General features: G+C 42.7%; 1 protein-coding gene across 1 annotated transcript in view; it reads left to right on the top strand.

Moving 5' to 3' along the window:
- TMEM163 (transmembrane protein 163) overlaps positions 1–19,224 on the top strand; it is a 260,277-nt gene that overhangs the window by 134,228 nt on the left and 106,825 nt on the right. The window lies entirely within an intron of this gene.

Raw genomic sequence — 19,224 nt, 5'->3', positions numbered from 1 at the left:
TATGTATATTCTAGTTAATTTAAAAAAAATTAATTGGCCTTTTAAGGGAAAGGAGCTTGTTGAGTTATTCATCAAATAGCTACTTTGGGTGATAGAAGCTTGGTTTAAAAAAGAAAAAAAGGAAGATCAAGGTCAACTAGAAATGGTGCCTCAGGATGCAGATGTATGTACTGGACTACAAATCCTTTTCCGTTGGATTTGCCCCATGTGTCTCTGACTCTCCCCTTCAGTGCCCTCCTGCCCTGATTCTGTTGTTCTTGGCACCTCCATCTGTGATGGTCAGGAAGTTTAGATCTTCATTAGAGGGTCCAGGGACTGAATTGAACCCCAGAGGTTATCTCATGAAGCCCCGCCTCTAGAGATTGGTTAGTCAAACCCAGAACCACCATCCACATCTTGCTCCTGTCCTAGGGTTGGTTTTTTTGAGGCAGAGTCTCACTCTGTCACCCAGGCTGGAGTGCAGTGGAGCCATCTTGGCTCACTGCAACCTCCACCTCTGGGGTTCAAGCGATTCTCCTGCCTCAGCCTCCTGAGTAGCTGGGATTACAGGCATGCACCACCATGCTCAGCTAATTTTTGTATTTTTGGTACAGATGGGGTTTCACCATGTTGGCCAGGCTGATCTTGAACTGCTGACCTCAAGTGATCCACCTGGCTCGGCCTCCCAAAGTGCTGGGATTACAGGTGGCAGCCACTGCACCCGGCCTCTAGGGTTGTTTGACTTATTTTTGCATTGATCTTGGGCTAATTCCAGATTAATTTCTTGTTGTCTCAAAGACTGACATCCTTTGCACTATAAATGAATGAATTTTATTCCGTATATACTTACTACAGTATATAGTATGTGGGGAAGCCAGTGAGCTCTTGAACAAGGATTTTATTTTATGCTTCTTTTGTAAAAGGAACACTTTATAGCACCACATAGTATGTTCCATCAGCCTGCTTAATTGGGTTTTGGTTCTTAAACAGTTTTGTAACCCTCCTAATTAAAATCCAGTGTATGCTGTTACGTCTCTTAAATTGATGGCTATGACTCATGGGGTTGAGATGGCCTAATTAATTTTCAGCCCTTAATGAATTCTAACTCTCTTCACCTTTGTTTCCCTCAGTACAAAAGTCATTGAGGTGCAGACAGCTAGCATTTAATGTGCCGTGAAAATACATCGTCTCAATTTAAGAAAATTCCTTTATTACCACGTAATTGGACAGGTAAAATACTGCTTTGTTTATTGAAGTGCTTGATGAAAGCCTGGAATTGAGATTTTTCTTAAGTCTCAAATCTTACTGAGTACTCTAGTTTGATAATTGATCATTGGTACCTAAGGTACTTTTGGTTTCTTGTCATCATTTTATTTTTTTAAGGCTAGATCTCTCAATTTGGTGTCATGTGAGGTCCTTCATGCCCTGTATAAGAGAACAAATCATTACCATTAGCGCGGGGGCCAAGTTGTCAGCAAGAAATACCCATGCAGTAAATTGTTTACTGTGTGATTGATATTTTACATAGATTTCTTTTAATTTTCACAACTTTGTAAGTATCTCACTTTTCAGATGAGATAACTGAGGTTTGGAAACATTAAACAATCTGCCCTGTCTTTATGGCTGGTGTAGAGCAGAACTGGATTCAAATCCAGGTGTATCTCTTCCGAAGCCCTGTGGAACCAATTTAGTTTCCTACCCCTAGGAGAGCATTCACCCTGTTCATTAGCTCCTTTGTTAAGGGAGAAAACAGGAAAAAAAAAAAAAGGATGAATTTGTTTAGGTGGTGACAGCAAGAACATTCAGAACGTAGGTGAATCCAGAACTTTTAAATTCAGTGAGTCTGTTCATTTGGACAGTGAGTCTGTCCAAAAAGCTTCTTAGTGTTAGAAACTTCATATTTGTTTTAAAAAAATCATGGAAGAATCATCCTAAAACATTATGTCACTTACAGCTTTAGAGTTATACTTGTAGATGGATAGATTATGGTGACGTGATTTTAAATCCGTTTTATTTTGTAGCGTGAGAAAAACAAATGAACTTTGTGAAAGAATTCTGTGCCCCATGCTATAAATGCTTTGATAAACTGGAAAGTTTACCAGTAATCCTTGCATCAAAAGTTCTAATGGGAATAGTTGCCCCTTTGTAGATATAAAAGTGTCTTCTTGGATTGAATTGGGGATTTGGGGGAAGCCATTCACAGGACAGCCTGTTGTAAAAAATCAGGTGGGACATGATAGGTCCAACGCATCCTCCCTCCCAGGAGGGCCTGACACCATCCAGCCTGGGGTGCTGGAAACTTCACCTTTGAAGTTTCTCTCCTGCAGGAATAACTGAGCCATCTATTTCCTTTTGCGATCGCTCTCTCCATTCAAATACTGGATGCATCCAGGATGGAAGTTTGTATCTCTGTGGTAGGGAATTTGGGATGGAGGAAATCTAGTGAGATCGTTGGTGAATAGAGCGGTCTCTTTTTACCTCCCTTCTGAAAATGCAGTTAGGCTCCACTTGGAAAATTGTTGCTTTGTATGCACACACATGCACACACACTGCCTCTCACACACACATGCACACACACACACTCAAACCAGTTATTTATCACTTATTCCATGAGATTTTACATGATCTGAATTACTGAGTCTAGGCCCTGTGTCAGATTACTGGACACGCAGAGAGGGGAATAATCACAGCAGCTTGTTAGTATTACTTTGATTGCGCATAGTATTTTTCATACTAATTGTACCGTGGGGAAAGCATTGTCCAATGCCTTTTGCTCTTCATTATCCAATCAATCTTTCCAAATGGCTGCATGCAACATTACGCGTACAGACGCTAACCATGATGGGAAATGCTTCCCTGTTCACGGGCATGACAAGCTGCAAATACAACTGGCTGACAGGAACGTCACACTTTACATTTCTGGTTCTAGAAAGGCGACACCAGTGCAGTGGAGGCATTGACATATGCAAAATATTCTGCTCTTCCCTTAGTTGGGTGTGTCTGGGTGCTTCTGTTTGGCTTTGGTGAGAGTAATCCTTTTGAAATGGGGCACATCCAGAACAGGAAACAGTGTGAGGAGAATCTGTAAGTGGACTTTTCTTTTTTGAGCAAAATCTTGTGATTAAGACTTTTAATGAAAGCCTGCCAGAATACTGCACAGTTCCTCTAAAACTACCCTTTCTCTTCCACTTATTTTTAAATTATGGAACTAATATAACTGTATTATCAAAAATAGGAAAATTGTAGGGTTAAAAGTGTTCAAAATTTCTTTTTTTATGACAGAAGTACAATCATTCCTCCGCACCCGAGAGGGGTTGGTTCCAGGACCTCCCCATACAAAAATTCCTGGATACCCAAGAGCCTGATGTGAAATGGGATAGTATTTTGCATGTAACCTACACACATCCTCCCGTATACTTTAAATCATCTCTAGATGTACTTACGATACTGAATACAACGTGAATGCTATGTAAATAGTTGTTATGCTGTGTTTTTATTTGTATTATTGATTCTTGTATTTTTCCCCCCACATGTTTTCGATCTATGGTTGATTGAATCCACAGATTAAAGAACCCACAGAGAAGGGCTGACTGTAAATATCTGGTGGGCACGGAGGCTCCCAAGGGTGGGTGGGGAGGGCTGGGGAAATGCCTCCCAGCTGAAATAGGTGTGTCTGGAGTACCTGGGAACACCTGCGGAGACCTGAAGTGTGAAAAGGAGAGAGGCTGGTTCCTTTCCTGCGCCCTCTCTCCTGGCCCTGCACCTCTGGCTGTAGCCCCTCTGGACTAGCTTCTTTCTCAGTCAGCGCCTCGTGCAGGGCTCCAGCTTGCTCTGGGGATGCGGTCTCCTCCTCTCACTGCAGCCCTCAGCGAGGAACTGGCTTCTGACCCTTGTGCATTTCTGGTGCCTCAACGTCCCGGCTGTGTCTCCTCTAACCCTGAGAGTAAGTTACAATCTTTTCATTTTCACCGTCTAAGGTGACTTCTGGTCCCTGCCGGGACCTTGGCTGATATAGGTGATTCTTGAGGGAAGGAACAAGACCATCTGAAGAGCCACGATGTGTGTTACAGAGAAAGAACACAGATTTGGGCTCTCAAAAGGTATCAAATTAGAGTCGACGCCATCCATATCTTTATGCGTGTGCTTGTATACATGTGTGTGTATATGACATGTAAATGTCTATCAAAAAAGGCTCAAAACATGGCAGGTACCCTAATTAAGTTCAGGAAAAGTCTGTTGGGTGTCTGTTTTGTGCTGGTCTCAGCCTTATAGTGGGGTAAGGTTGGAGCAGGAATTCACAGATAGGAATAAGGTAGTTGCAGCTCCTGGAGCTTCCAGGCCAGAGGAATTGGAACATCGCAAACAATAGTTGGGATGGAATGTGATCATGCATAAAGGCGTTTATGAGGTTTAGGAAGAGTTGGCTCTGCAGCATATCAGCAGTGAGTAAATATTAGTGTCTGTGTTTAATAGTTCAGTTTACGAGGTAAAAGGGTTGTTCCCCACCTCCCATCCTGAGATAGTGTTTTCCTTCTGGGAAAGGGAGGAACTCCTGTGCATCAGAGGAACTTAGGTAGACCTGTCTGCAAGGTGTGCCAAGTTTGTCCTTTCATTTCAGGACTTGTAAATACTTGCAGATGCCTTAGATTTTAAGAAAGATATGACCCCTGCTGGCCCCGAAACCTTCAGCTTTGTAACAGAGAGACTCAGGAGAGGCCAGGCCCTGTCTCTCCTCCTGGTTCCTTTTTGTGTGGGAGACCTTTCTCTCCTAAAAAGAAAATCTTGGCCTCTGAGAAGCATTCTGTGTGATTGGGAAGGAGTCCTGCTGGGCCATTTGTTCAAGGTTAAAATTCTTATTGCCACTTAATGGGTGGCCCTTTTATGTTAGGGGAGCTTAATTCTGTCAGCTAAAATTAGGTCTATATGGGATTAAACCGTCAGCATTGGGGATGCAGTTTTCCCCCAGGTGTGGCCATACCAGGCCCTTGTGGCATTTTTGTTTTTCTGGTTTAGGGTTTGGTGAGAAATGCAACAGTCACAGATTTGTCTCACGCCTAAAACCACTTCGTAGAATTTCACAGGCAAGTCACAGTCCATAACCTAATTCTTAGTGTCTCTCCACCTAAGATCTCCAGGACTTTTCTGAATCCTCACGTCCCCTCAATTCTTCCTCTGTATCCCCTGGTCTCGCCCCACCCTGCTCCGGCTGACCGGTCAAATGCCTTTTCCTCAGGGGTTATTCTTGGACACATCTGTGGCCACCACCCTGAAAACCCTCCCTTGACCGCACAGCCCTGCACCTTCAAATCCTCATCTTATTGTGCCCATGGGTGTCATTTGTTTCTTTCACTGGCTCTCCCATCTTTGCCCAGTTTCTTAAGCACAGGTGTTCCCCGAGGTCCTTCTGCATCCTGGGCTCACCTCTGTGTAGTTGGGTCCCCAGGAGTCTCACTCTTCCTGGGACCTGTCCTTTTTGGAGACCTGCCTCCCCCAGACATTGCCTCGTTTTGACTTAGGATGTTCTCTCATAAATGCCACCTGCCCCTATGCACCTGCTGAAATCTGCCTAACTTAAATCAAACTAGGCTCATCTGTGCAGTCTTTTGTGTCGTCTCCCCACCAAACCAGATCCTCTTTAGGGACTTTGCACTCTCTTATGGTCTGGTTTGGTAGGGAGCTAAAGCTAAGGACCCTCATAGCTGCTTAGCTTTCTTCTACCTTCCCAGGGCGCTGGGAATTCACTTCGTGTGGCGAGTGACACATCTCATGAAAGCGTGACCCAGAGTGATGGCATGGAGCTAGGAAAGGCATGAGAACCCTGTGTATGTGACTCTCTGCTCTACCAAACTGTGAACTAAGAGGCAGAGATTGTTTTCAGCCACTTCTATACACACCGCCGGCCCCTAGCATTGAAGGCAAGTGTGAGTATGACATCAGGGTGTCTGACAGCTGAGGGGGCGATTCTCAGCCTGGGTCTTGGCTGACAGCAGCAGGAATGGTGGGCACTGGGGGTGGGGTAGGGGCCTGACCGTGGTTCAGATGGCAGATGGATTTGCTTCCAGAATGGCTTAATCAGGGTCCATTCTGTAGATGAAAAATCAAGGGCAGCCATCTTTATAAGTTTACTCCCAGCTCTCAGTACCTGTGGTTTGTGGTCACTTACTTCCTCTCGATTCTTCCCACTCAAGCTGTGCGAAAGAAGAACCCTACAGTGCCAAGAAGGTCATTGCGTTCCCCTTCCTCCCTCTGGCCTCCCATTTTGCATGTTCAGGACCGCCACATGGTCCCCTTCCCCCCCCCCCCCCCCCCCCCGCCACACACAGAGCCCCACATGTCTGGGCTGGCCTTGCTTGGCAAATGGACCATGCCTTCTCTACCATACAGTCACAGCCCTGCTACACCACGGGGACCTTAGTGCATATTAGAAAAAGCCCTCTTCTAATGTAGATGCAGCCCCATGCCAAGGTGCTCAGTCCAGCAAGCCTAACAGCCTGGGTTTCAGTATCCACTCCATCCCTCACCTGGGAGCCCTTGGACAGCAAATCTCCTGCACAGCTGCATCAAATCGAGCCATCTGGCAGTCTGCTCCTACCTTGCAGCTGAGAAACCTGAAAGCATGATGGATCCTGTTAACGAGCTAACCTTCTCATTTGGTCTTCAGATAATTTCTTCATCCAGGTAGACGTTTTCTTGGTGCAAATTTGAGGAACGCTGAAAGACCCTGACAAGTACTAAATAATTTTGGAAAAGATGACCTTTGAAAACATCTTCCTAGATTTTTTTTTTGTTTTTGTTTCGAGACAGGGTTTCTCTCTTGTTGCCCAGACTGGAGTGCAGTGGCGCGATCTTGGCTCACTGCAACCTGCACCTCCTGGGCTCAAGCGATTCTCCTGCCTTAGCCTTCCGAGTAGCTGGGACTACAGGCGCATGCCACTGTACCTGGCTAATTTTTGTGTTTTTTGTAGAGATGAGATTTTGCCATGTTGCCCAGGCTGGTCTCGAACTACTGGGCTCAGGTATTCTGCCTGGCTCAGCCTCCCAAAGTGCTGGGATTAGAGGCATGAGCCACTGTACCTGGCCATGTCTTCCTAGATTTTGAATAGAGCCTATGTCCTAGCTCTTTTAATGCTTGGCTTTTTTTTTTCTATAAACACAATTTGCAAATCTTATTTTTATAGTATGTACCCGCTCTGTCGCCTAGATTATAAGGATGTGCTGCTACGGTGTTTGGTACTATGAATTTTCTTTCTCATTCCTAATTGCTGTCTTGATTTCCCAGTGTTTTCACAGTGGTTTCTAAAATTTGGCTGTAAATTCTTAGAAACATAATTAAAAACACAAACTTCTGGGCAGTAGTCAGAGGCTCTGGAACACAGGCCACGTAATAGCTGATGGCTGTCTGGGCAAGCTCTGTTCTGTGGGTCCCTCCGGAAGTTCACCCTGAGAGTTCTTTACTCCCTGGGTTCCTGGGCTCTAGAAATGGAGGCAGCATTGCTACTGCATCCCAAGCAGAATGGCCCAATTGGAAACAAAAGGCATTTGAAGTGTTGCAGAATGCAGGGACACAAAGCCTAAAACAGTGAAATAAACTAAAATTCGGTCTAAAATTTATGGAAAGTGGTAACTGTGTTTTTTAATTCTGTTTTCTCATTTTTATTGTACGTCATTGCACTTAACACTGAAACAGCACAGACCTCTCGGCATCACATCTGTCTCCACCCTCTCAAGAACTGTGAATTGGCCTGTATCTGTTTAGAAGGGAGTTTCTCAGCCTCGGTGCTATTGGTATTTGGGGCCCTGATTCTTCGCTGTGGGGCTGTCCTGTACCTTGTAGGCTGTTTAGCAGCATCCCTGGCCTCTACCCGTTAGAAGCCAGTGGTGATGACCTGTCTTCCAGCTGTAACAACCAACAATGTCTCACTGCCAAATATCCCCTGGTGGCTCAAAGTGCCCCCAGTTGAGAAACACTGGCTTATACTTTTCTGATACATTTAAATACTACTTTCTAGACGGAGCCCCTTCTATCCATCAGCTTTTATGATTTGACAGATATTTCAGGTTAGAATAGGGAAGCATTCTCAGCACTTGGGTTCTTCTAGTTGCTGGATGCACAATGAGAATCTGTTCTGGAGAGAAATGACTGCTCTTCTGTGTTCATGCCTTTGTGGCTGCTTTGTGCAGTGTGATAATGATAACGTGGGGAAGACTGAATCTCTGTTTCCTTGGGCCATGTAAATAAGCCCCTTAATTTTCTTTCAGGCCAGTTGAGCCTGAAAGAATCACAGATTGCTCAGGAACTAGACAGGGTGTGGGAGATCCCTCGGTAGCCAGTCCAGCAGCTTTGGTTGTGGGGCAAGATGTCCCAGGCATGTTGATTCTTTCCAGATTCAACAGTGTGTTGTACTTCTGGGTAACTGCATATATTTAAAAGAGGATGCATATAAATAGCATCTAAATGTCATTTGAGATCGTTGCCACTGCAGCAATCATTTTTATTCTCTAATTTCAGGAATATTGGCTCTTTGCAGGGCTGTACAGGCCTCCTTGCAGAGGTCATGAAGCGGAGCTCATTTCAGATCATTAAGCGCTGAAGGGTCTATAATAAGCACACAGTCTTCCGAATTCTGAGAGTCTGGCTTGGTAGGACAGCAAGAGGCAGCAGGAAGGGCACGTGACATCAAGCCAAGCGGGGAGGATTCTGGCCTTGGCATTTAGACCTGTTGATGATGGAGGCCCAGTCAAGTTGTTTCCTCTCTGAACCACAGTACTGCTTCTGTGAAATAAAGACGTTGGAATAGATAGACCATCTCTAAGGACTCTTCCAGCTTTAAATGAAAATGTGTGATTTTAATTAAGGTGGTAATGAACTGGATATTTTCAGATATAATTAAATAGGATTGGAGAGGTATCTTTGTCTAAGAGGAGGGATAGTGGTAGAATATTAAAAATTATATTCCATCAGTGAAACTTTCAAGTGAGGGATGTAATTAATGTTGCCATGGAGAATTTGTGGACTGAGAACAGAGCTATCTTCACATCAGTTTGCAGTCTCTGCTCTGAAGTGGACAGACTTTGGGAGACACAGGCATCTTTGGAAGATGTTGGGGGTGTGGCTGACGACATCTTCTCTCTGCAATTGTGGAGACCTGGGTGCTCGTTCTAGCTTTGCTGTGTGATTTTGTGCAAGGTGCTCCATGTCTCAGGGCTCAGTTCTCTTTTTCATGTGAGGAATTCAACTTTGGTCGTGTGTAGAGAAGGTTAATAGAGCTGTTTTGGGATTCCCTATCCTTAGAAAAGCCTGCTTGCAAGGTTGGCCCTTAGGTACTGTTTGGCAACATAGCTAGTAAGTAGTCCCCTATATGAATATTAAACTTTCCGTAAAGAAGTATGGCTCAGTGTGCCCAAACCATTTGTACAAACCGTATGGTTTATGCTGAATACCTGCTTTCCCTCCAGAAATCTGGAATTCTGGTACATGCCAGGCAGTATATGACCTATGCAACGAGCCCCCAGTAAAATCCCTAGGCACCGAGTCTCTAACAGGCTTTCCTGGTACACAACACTTTGCACCTGTTGTCCCAACTTGATGCTAGAGGGATTAAATATGTCTCCTGTGACTCCACTGGGAGTCCCAGAGTCCCAGAGGACTCTGGGAAGCTTATGCCTAGTTTCCTCCAGACTTTGTTCCATGCACCTTTTCCTGCTGCCAATTTAGCTTTATATCCTTTTGCTGTCATAAATCTTAGCCATGGGTGTGACTATATGCTGAGTCCTGTGAGTCCCTCTTGTGAGTCACCAAAGCTAGGAGTCGTCTTGGGGACCCCTAATACAGGTACTCTAAAGCTCTCTGAAAACGTATTTTATAAGTAGAATTCTTTGGATTTTTTTTTTTTTTTGGAGTAAAAATTATTTCTGTATTTCAGGTGTTTGTTCCCCTTAAATTGGTAGTGAGAAAAATGTCATGGCAGAGGCAAGTGGGGGTGAGCCAGCAGAAGCTCCCCTGTTCTGTGGTCAAACCATAGCCTTGTTGGCCATTAGATAAACGCTTTTGATTGTGAGAAAATAAACACAAGCAAGAAAGGGTCAATGCAAAGCGAAACAGTATATGGGCAATGCCATTTCAGCCATTATTCTGTTCACTGTATTTTCCATATTGGTGTGTCCTTCTGTGTTTTTGAATTAGATATAATTGGATTCTTAAGACTGAGGCTATCTATAATTTGAGGGGAACTTGTTGAAGAAATCCCTTGTGTGAATCGCTTCCTAATTTATCTTTGAGGTGATGCCAAGATGAGTGGGGGAGTACTATGAGCTTTAGCATCAAGCATTTTGATTAAAAGAGACATATGTATGTGGTAGCAGCTGAGAGCATCACAGTTACAAGCAATTGAAATCCTCCTGTTAGTTTAAGCAAAATAAATGAGAACGCATTTCAGAATGTAACTGGCTAGATTTATGGGGTCGAATGATGTCAGAATCCTGTTTCACTCCCTCCATTCTCCTTTCTCCTGTCTTCTATGTCAGCTTCATTCTTCGGCTAGTTCTCTACACAAGTGGCCTTGAATTGACCCCAAAGGGCCCTAGCCCTTACAGTATCAGGGGAGGAAGACCTTTTCTGTCCCACCATTTATCTCAGTCTCTGAAAAAGGATTCTGATTGTCCTATGACTGTGTCCAGGGAATGGGACACTCTGCAGTCTGGTCACTTGCTTTCCTCTGACACAGGATAGGATCATATTACTGTCAACTGCTCCACTAAAAAGGAACAGCCCCTCCTTAGAAAAAAGAGGCTTTCTTTTATTAGAAGAAGTAAGGAGGGCAGAATGAGCAAAAATGACTATGTTGTATATGTGTATGTATATGTGTATGTATATGTGTATGTAGTAGTACCCCCTTATCTGTGGGGGCTATGTTCCAAGGCCCCCAGTGGATGCCTGTAAGCTTGGATAGTGCTGAACCTGATTGAATCTAATGGAATACATTTCTGTTCCTGCCTTGTACCCACAAATTAATGCCTTTTCCACCTTAACTAAGTGCTTATCATGCACTGTGACACTTTTGCATTTTGAGGTACAACAACAAATCTAGCACAAGTTTCTTTTTCCTTCTTCACAACTCCACAGATAGAAGATTCATTCTTACCATAGATCTTAGCAACATCAGCATGACGTGATTTTTTTTTCTTTCCTTATTAACAACTTTCACCTTTTCACTTAAAGGAAGCACTTTACAGCATACATTTGACATACCTGGATTGCCGGCATCAACTACTCTTGTCTTTGGGGCCATTATGAGGTAAATTAAGGATTCCTTGAACACAAGCACTGAGATACCATGATGGTTGACCTGATTACCCAGGGGCTAATAAGTGACCAAGGGGCAGGGAGTGTCTATGGCGTGGATTTGTTGGACAAAAGGATAATTTATGTCTAGGGAATAATGGAGTGGGGTAGTGTGAGATTTTATCACACTACTCAGAACAGCTTGCAATTTAAAACCTATGGACACATTATTTCTTGAATTTTCTATTTAATATTTTCATACTATGTCGACTCTGAGTAACAAACTGCAGACAGTGGAATCATGGACAAAGGGGACTACTGAATATGGATCCCAGGAAAAGGTTACATGGCTTCCATGAAGTTGAGTGTTGGTTGGAGGTAGTTGATGAATGTCTCTGAGAACCATCTCTGAGTACTTAAACAGAATACGACCTTATTTTCCTGGTGGGTAATAATTATATTAGAAGTTCGATCTGGGCCAGGGACTGGGGATGTGACTATGGCTAGAATTCCAGTCCTAACTACAAGGATGAATGTGGCTAGGGGGTCTTCATTCATATGTGTTTCATTTATATGTGTTTTCCAAGTGTTCTTTTTAGCTAAATCTTTGCAGGTAAATCTTTGACATAACTCTCATTCCTAATGGAGATTATAAAGAAGTCATTCTGATTGAAATAATGTGGGGGTGGGATGAGGGGCCCACTGTGGTCCCTTAGGGCTTAAACCTACAGGGTCTAAGGAACTTGTTTTGAAAAACCTTAAGGGTGGTGGTCCAACCGTGGCAGTGTTCAGTTCACTGCCCTGATACCTGGTTTTATGAGTTATTTATTAGCACTGAGTAGAAGTAAAGCTGATGCTGTCAGGGAAGAATTGTTGTCATTGGATCAAGAAAAACTATGACTCCTATTTTTATTGTCTTTTGAAACATCAACTCTGATTCATTTTTGATTTATAGCTCAGTATCACTGGGAAATTGTTCTGGTTCATGTAAAATGTCAGAAACACAGCTCTCCATCTATAAAATCCTATCAGAGCTCAGTCCAGGCTATTTGTAACTGGTAACCAGTGTCACTGTGGGTCTTTGGCATAGTGATTTCATGGAGTGTCTGAATCTCACTTTTGAGAGTTGTATCTTTCATGTTTGTTCTTGTGACAGATTCCCCAGACTTCTCCTGTGAAGTTGTGTTGATTGGTTGATGGATCTGATGATGTCTTTGTGGTCGTACTCTCCTTACTTTAGAATGCTCACAGGGCTCATGGATAGCTAATACATTTGTTAATTCAGAAGCCAGACCTAAGATTTCTTTCCTTCATTCTTTTCATTCTTTTCTTTTCTTTTCTCTTTCTTTTCTTTCTTTCCTTCTTTCTTTCCTCTTTTCTTTCTTTCTTTTCTTTCCTTCTTTCTTTTCTTTCTTTCTTTCCTTCCTTCCTTTTTTTTCCTTTTCCTTTTCTTTCTCTTCTTTCTTTTCTTTTTTCTTTTCTTTTTTTCTTTTCTTTCTTTTTTCTTTTCCTTTTCTTTTTCTTTTCCTTCTTTTCTTTCTTTTTCTTTTCTTTCTTTCTTTTTCTTTTCTTTTCTTTTTCTTTCTTTTCTTTCTTTCTTGACGGAGTCTCACTGTGTCACCCAGGCTGGAGTGCAGTGTGCTATCTCAGCTCACTGCAGCCTCTGCCTCCTGGTTCAAGCGATCCTCCTGCCTCAGCCTCCCAAGTAGCTGGGATTACAGGCACCTGCCACCATGTCTGGGTAATTTTTTTGTATTTTTAGTAGAGACAGGGTTTCACTATGTTGGCCAGGCTGGTTTCAAACTCCTGACTTCAAGTGACCCACCTGCCTCTGCCTCCCTAAGTGCTAGGATCATAGGTGTGAGCCACCACGCCCTGCCTTCTTTCCTTTATTCTTGTTTCTCTATGTAGCCTGTACACTTACACTCAAAGTTAATGAAAGCTGGTGATGCCCTACCGGAACATAATAGATCTGGCGCACCCCAAAATATATCAGTTACCACACACTTTCAAATAAAGGGAGTCATATTTGTTGAGTAAACTACCTTATTTTATTATAAATCTTACTTGAGTCTAGTTTTATTTTAAGTTAGAAGAATGCTAAGACTATGCAGTTGCCTGGGATATGATGACAACCCTTTAAAAAGGAGAACACGTAGGTTTTCAGCCTCTAATAGAGGAGACGATGTAGCCAAGTGGATCTTTTTTAGCCACTGCAGAATGTATTCTCTGACCTTTGTATCTGCCCAGGGCTTGTCCAGGAGAGTTACATCATTGCAAAGACTTGCATCTGTTCCTCCTCCTCTTGATTCCCTGTTAACGTCATCCACAACTAGGAAGGAAAGGTTTTGTTGCTAATGGAGAAAGGTGCTATCTTGGGGACTTAAATTTTGGGAAGTCCATGACTCTTTTATTATTATTATTATTATTATTATTATTATTTGAGATGGAGTTTTGGTCTTATTGCTTAGGCTGGAGTTTGGCAATGGTGTGATCTAGGCTCACTGCAACCTCTGCTTCCCGGGTTCAAGCAATTCTCTTGCCTCAGCCTCCTGAGTAGCTGGGTTTACAGGCTTGTGCCACCACACTTGGCTAATTTTGTATTTTTGGTAGAGACGGGGTTTCACCATGTTGCTCAGGCTGGTCTAGAACTCCTGACCTCAGGTGATCCTCCCACCTTGGCCTCCCAAAGTGCTGGAATTACTGGTGTGAGTCACCACACCCAGCCCCTGACTCTTTATTTTATTTTGTGAATATTGGCAAATCAGGATCTATTTGCTTTGTAACTATATAAGTGGTGAGTACACCTAGGTAGTTTAAAATATCAGTAACTTAAATCTCTCACTGCACAAGCTCTTTTTGGCCAAATCCCATTTAAGTCAGTGATGGCAAGGAACCACATAATGACTGATTCTCAGTGGCTATGTGGAAAGTGGTTTGGCTTCTTTCTTTGGTTGTGGAGCATGAACCCCTATCTCCCGCCTCGGAAATACATGCAGATATTATACATACACAGAGTAAGAAAACCGAAGCATACGGAGGGATGTACAGTGAAATGAGAGCTGCCTTTCAACCTTGTACTCCCAGTGCAGTTCTAATGAGATAGTCGTCTGGAATTTCTTGTGTAGCTTCTCTGAAATTGTATCTGCATATATAAAAAAAAATTTCTGTACACACCCACGCACACACACAAGCTTTGATAATCTATTAATTATCTTGCTTTATTCTCTTACTACATTTTGCAGCATTACACATCTATCTTTTTCAAGAGCTTAATGATATCTTATGGTATGCATGTGTGATGATTTATTAAACAACTCTCTTATTAATGGATGCCTAAGTAGTTAATATTTTGTTCTTATACATCTGTAATAAACACTCCTGTATGTATTCTTTCTGCATTTATGCCAGTATAAATATAGAATATATTTCTCAAAGTAGAACTTGTTGGATGCAAATAATGAGTATCTTACATTTTGATAAACATCTCCAAGCTGCACCTCTAAGAGGTTTCCCCACTGACACTGAATGAGAGAGATTTTTGTCCTCGTGCTCTCACCAGTACTCAGAATTTGCAAAAATATATATATTTTTTGAGATGGAGTCTCACCCTGCCACCCAGGCTGGAGTGCAGTGGCATGATCTTGGCTTACTACAAGCTCTGCCTCCCTGGTTCAAGCTATTGTCCTGCCTCAGCCTCCCAAGTAGCTGGGACTACAGGCACGTGCTACCACACCTGGCTAATTTTTGTGTTTTTTAGTAGAGACGGGGTTTCGCCATATTGGCTGGGCTGGTCTCGAACTCCTGACCTCATGATCCGCCCACCTTGGGCTCCCAAAATGCTGAGATTACAGGCGTCAGTAAAATCCTTTTATATCTGCCATTGTAAAAGGTAGAATGGGACTGATCTTCATTTTCTTCTCATTTATTCAGTTTTGCTACCTTATGTTTATCGGTTATTTTAAATTCCTTTTCTAAAATTGCATGTTCATGGTGCTTTCTTGCCTTATCTTTTAGGCTCTTGGGCTTTTAAAAAATTTACTGATTTGCAAGTATTCTTTTAAAAATTGAAGTATAATAGACATACAGAAGCATCATTGATGAAAATCCCATAGCTTAATGAAGTTTCACAAAGTGAACATAGCTGTGTAGCCACCACTCACACTCATCTTCCCACCTGAGAGGACCTGTTCATGCCCCCTCTTCATCACCACTCCCTGCCCCGGAAGGTGACCACTAGCCTGAATTCTACCACTGTGGATTTGCTTTGTTTATTTTTGAAGTTTATACAAACCAAATCATATATAGATTATCCAATGAGTGCTTTCATGTTTGCCTTTGCTGAGATGCATATGTGTAGTTGTGATTAGCTGTAATTCATGTATTGTCACTGTTGTATAGTATTTCATTGGGTGAATATACCACCAGTTTATCCATTTCTACTCTTGACCACCATTTGTGCTGTTTCCAGTTTTGGCAATTAGGAATAACGCTGCTGTGAACATTTTGTAAGCATCTTCAAGTATCCGTATGTATGTATGGTTTTTTTTTTCTTTGTGGAGACAGAGTCTTGCCTTCAGTCACTCAGGCTGGAGTGTAGTGGCGCAGTCTTGGCTCACTGCAACCTCTGCCTCCCAGGTTGAAGTTATTCTGCTGCCTCAGCCTCCCGAGTAGCTGGGATTATAGGCTCCTGCCACCACGCCTGGCTAATTTTTGTATTTACAGTAAAGATGAGGTTTCACCATGTTGGCCAGGCTGGTCTCGAACTCCTGACCTCAGGTGATCCACCTGCCTCAGCCTCCCAAAGTGCTGGGATTATAGGCGTGAGCCACTGCACCCAGCCATATGTGTGTATTTCCGTTGAGTTTACATCTAGGGATGGAATGGCTGAGTCATGGAGTAAGATCACTTTTGTTTTTGTTTTTGTTTTTGAGACAGTCTTGCTGTGTCACTCAGGCTGGAGTGCAGTGTCATGATCTCAGATCACTACAACCTCTGCCTCCTGGATTCAATTGATTCGTGTGCCTCAGCCACCTGACTAACTGGGATTACAGGCACGCACCACCACACCTGGCTAATCTTTGTACTTTTAGTAGAGATCGGGTTTCACTATGTTGCCCAGGTTGGTCTCAAACTCCTGGCCTCATGCGATCTGCCCGTCTCAGCCTCCCAAAGTGCTAGGATTACAGACATGAACCACCGCACCTGACCTGATCAGCTTTTATAGAGACGGGCAGCCAGTTTTTAAAAGTATTTGTACTGTTTTACACTTCCACCAACAGTTCAAGAGTTCAGTTGTATTGCATCCTTACCAATGTTTGAAACTGTCAGCTTTTTTACTTTTTAGCCACACTTTGAGTATGTAGTGGCATCTGTGGTTTTAGTTTTATTGTCCCTGGTTACTAATAAGTAGAGTATATTTTCATATGTTTATTGGCCATTTGTGTATCATCTTTCATGAAGCTTGTTAAGTCTTTCACCCATTTTCCTATTGGGTTGATTTCTCTTTCTTAGTGATTTATAAGTCTATATATTCTGGATACAAGTCCCCTGGTAGTTATGTTTTATAAATATCTTCTCAATAAACTCAATGGCTGGCTGTTTTGCTGTTTGAAGGAGGTCTTTAATGTAGTTCAGTTTACGAGTCCTTTCCCTTATGATGTCTTGTTTAAAAAATCTTTACCTTTCCCCAAGATTATGAAACTCCCTGCCAATATTCTATTTCAGGCCTCTCCTATATTAACCTTACACTTTTATATCTACAGCTCATCCACAGTTTTCTCTATATGGAGTAAGGTAGGGTCATAATTCAGTCATTTCATATGGATGTCCAACTGGCCCAGCACCATTTATTGAAAAGAACTTTCTTTCCCCCGTGTATTTTAGGGGTACTTTTGAAATATATAAATCAAGTAACCATATATGTGTGGGTCTTCTTTTGTTCTGTGGTCTGTTTATCCTTGTGCTAATATCGTTTTATTTACTGTAGCTTTGAAATCTTCATATCTGGTAGTGACTGTCTTCCAGGTTTTTTTGGGTGTGGTTGTTAATGATTGTCTTGGCTATTCTCCCTGCTCACCCCGCCGCCGCCACCACTGCCGCAGTGGAGTCTCGCTCTGTCACCCAGGCTGGAGTGTAGTGGTGTGATCTCGGCTCACTGCAACCTCCGCCTCCGGGTTCAAGAGATTCCCCTGCCCCAGCCTCCCGAGTAGCTGGGACTACAGACACCCGCCACCATGCCTGGCTAAGTTTTTTGTATTTTTAGTAGAGACAGGGTTTCTCCATGTTTGTCAGGCTGGTCTCAAACTCCTGACCTCAGGTGATCCACCTGCCTTGGCCTCCCAAAGTGCTGGGATTACAGGCGTGAGCCACTGTGCCTGGCCTGTCTTAGCTATTCCTGATTCTTTCCACTTTCCACATGAACTCTGGCTTCATCTTATCAATTCTCTCACCACCTGCTAGGATTTTGATTGGCCATAGTGAGGCTTCCAGTTCACAAACATGGTATGTTTCTTCATATATTTAGTAGTTGTCTTTAATTTCTCCTAAAATATTTCATTACTTTTCTAGGTAGAAGTCTTGCATGTTTTTTTTAGTTTCATTAGTTTTTTCCTAGGTATTTGATAATTTTGCTATTTTGAATAGAGCCTTTTAAAAATTACATTTCCTTCCTGTTTGTGGCTAATATAGAAATAACTGGAATTTGTGTATTCACTTAATGTGTCGTGGCCTTGCTGAATTCACTTCTTAATTCTTTCTAGTTCCCCTGTTCTGTCTGACAGTTTGCCAGTGCTTCACTGCTCTAATAATTGTGACTTTGTGGAGAATCAGGCGTGAAGGGAGCAGCAGGCAGCTTTAATTTGAGTACTTATTCTCGGGGCACCTGATCTCAGTAATCTACCTTGGAGAACATCTTCCTGCCTTGAATGTAAGAGAAGACTGCCTGGCTGGCAGTGGAGCCTTGGCTCCCCTCGTTGATGGAATGGTAGTGTCTGATTCTTGTATCAGTGTCTGTCTGAGCAAGCACTCCTTTGGTTCACGCCTTTGCTCTCTAGTGTGTAGAATATCAGGAAAGGGTCCAGGGGTGGATGCTGGAGCTCAGCGCCAAGCTTGCCATTGCATATAAGGGACAATTGTTTGGGTTACTGATGACTGTGCCATCTAATTTTGGAAAAATCTAAACTATGCCCAAGATTTGATTGAGATATATTATCAGCTGTCAGCATCTTCTCCTAGCATGGTCTAAATTTTAATGTATTTTGTAGATTTCCTTTATAACTTAGGTTATTGGGGGTTGGCCATTTTCTGGGTCTCTGATCATTTTATTCTTTTTCTAGTTTTTTCATGTTTCTTGTTGCTTTGGGTTTTATGGAGCAGGGTGGTGAGGAGAGAGGACAAAAGGGCTGTATTCCACCATGTTTAACTTGTATTCTCTGAGCGATCACGTTAATCTTCAAATGACTTTGATTCAGATCAAATGAGTTGGTGTTTATTCAGCATAGTTTCTTTAAGCCAAATCTCTGGACCCTTATTCAGTGTATTTTTCTTCTTCATAGTATGTTCCGTTCTTTAAAATGTTTCTTAAGTGACTTTTCAAACCAAAGAGGTTCAATGTGTTTGGAATCAGCAGTGCAGACCAAGGGCCATCTCAGTGGCCTGGCAAGGATGACCTTGGGTGACAATATCCATGCCCTTGCTAGCTCTTCTTGCCCATAGTGTTAGCTTTTGGTTCTGGTCTGAATTAACTGTCACACATTAAATAAAAACCAGAAATTATAATTGGGGGTTAGAGATTCTTCCAGTCTTTTTCAGTTTAACAAGGATTTTTTGAGCACTGACAATGCACTTGTGCTTGAGCACACAGACCCTGAGGATAGAGACAAATATGATACAACCCTTGACTTCAGGCTTTTGTGTGCTGCTTGGGAGAAGGCAAGGAGCATTTCTGTGTTTTATAAAAGAAA

Source organism: Pongo pygmaeus, chromosome 11, assembly GCF_028885625.2.
Source record: "Pongo pygmaeus isolate AG05252 chromosome 11, NHGRI_mPonPyg2-v2.0_pri, whole genome shotgun sequence".
Taxonomy (NCBI): Eukaryota; Metazoa; Chordata; class Mammalia; order Primates; family Hominidae; genus Pongo; species Pongo pygmaeus.
This window is presented reverse-complemented; position numbering and strand designations above follow the sequence as displayed.